A 470-nucleotide genomic window follows, 5' to 3' on the forward strand; every position below is an offset into this window, starting at 1 on the left:
CCTTCTCCTCCATTCTCCTCTCGGGATCTTGGGCACACACGCACACACGCCCGGCGTGAGTTTAAGCCACCGGGTCCGGGACTCGAACCGTAGTGACCCCATGGGAGTCCAGTGACATAGCCACAACACCACCTGCTGGCCTGGTTTTTACGCTGTTGGAATAGTCACAAGAGCCTCAAGTACCCTGGACCTGTCATGGGGGGCCCGATCCGAATTCCTCATGGAGGGGTCACTCACTTCAGCTCCTGACAGCCCTGGGCAGCCCATACCACTGGTTCTCACTGCGCAGTCGGGGAAACTGAGGCCCCGGGGGGTCAGGCCCCGGGGGGTCAGGCTCACCCATGGTCCCATGGTTGTCAGATTGCATTGTTTGTTTGTTTTTTATTTTAAAGAATTATTCATTTATCGGGACCAGCCGTTAGCGTAATGGCTATGTCGCTGGACTCCCATGTAGTCGTCCGCAGTTCGAG

The 470-nt window shown here is 56.6% G+C and overlaps 1 protein-coding gene across 1 annotated transcript in view; it reads left to right on the forward strand.

The window, feature by feature from the left end:
• Window positions 1-470, forward strand: part of MEF2B (myocyte enhancer factor 2B) — a 35,437-nt gene that overhangs the window by 27,396 nt on the left and 7,571 nt on the right. The gene's annotated exons all lie outside the window — the stretch shown is intronic.

Source organism: Tupaia chinensis, unplaced genomic scaffold (assembly GCF_000334495.1).
Source record: "Tupaia chinensis unplaced genomic scaffold, TupChi_1.0 Scaffold000201_1, whole genome shotgun sequence".
Taxonomy (NCBI): Eukaryota; Metazoa; Chordata; class Mammalia; order Scandentia; family Tupaiidae; genus Tupaia; species Tupaia belangeri.